Here is a 900-nt window from a genome sequence, read left to right as displayed (position 1 = left end):
AAAATATGTGAAAAGCACAATAGCACACAGCGTTTACAAGCATCCCCACTGCTAGCATCTGCACAGTGGGGATGCTTATAACACTGTGCGACCTCCCTTCAATGTGTGCCCCCTTCCACCACAACACTAAATAATCATACTTTCAATACTACAACTACTAAGGTCACTTATATTGTTGCGAGCGACCTCACAGGTATCACAAAACACTCATCACAGAGTTGATTGCGACGATGGGAAGTAATTACGAGATCACAAACTTATTCTATGGTGGCAAACTCGTGCACCAGTGAGTCTAAATCTAGAAGTGCACATGTACTCCAGCGGTAGGGTTCTTTACAGTGAATGGTCACGCTCGCTACGAAGTCCACGGAGTGTTTACTGTACTTCGGTATCGTTGGCGAGCAAGGAACAAGCATGCCTGATGAGTGGCTTGTGTTGCGCAAAGTAACCAAGGTAATTCCTCCACGTATTATTGAACGTACTATAATAGTACGTGTACAGTGTATCTTTAGCCCCCGCAAGCAAACAGGACTCTGTACGTCAATACGGAGTACATTCGAAAAAACTACTTGGTCGTTGTATTGACATGGAAGAGACATCTGCCAATGAAAGCCAATAGGCGTCTACTTTTAACCAATCAGATAGTTGTCGGATATATTTGTCATTCGTAGGCGCACACCCCTACGATTTCTCCATTACGAAATCCTCCACCTCGTTTTTTTCCAAGTTATATACGAATTTGTAGCAAACATAAAATTTCGCAGTTCATTTGTGAATTGACGAAATCGTAGGGAGCTGGTCCTACGATTTTCATATCCAATGAGATCTCAAGAAAATCACAAATTGCCAATCCTCCTCTATCGTACACGTCACATGCCAAAAGGGAATGTGAGGCGTCCT

This window comes from Aphanomyces astaci (genome assembly GCF_000520075.1).
Source record: "Aphanomyces astaci strain APO3 unplaced genomic scaffold supercont1.16, whole genome shotgun sequence".
NCBI classification, from domain to species: Eukaryota; Oomycota; class Saprolegniomycetes; order Saprolegniales; family Verrucalvaceae; genus Aphanomyces; species Aphanomyces astaci.
The sequence above is the reverse complement of the archived record's forward strand: the minus strand, read 5'-3'. Positions refer to the sequence as shown.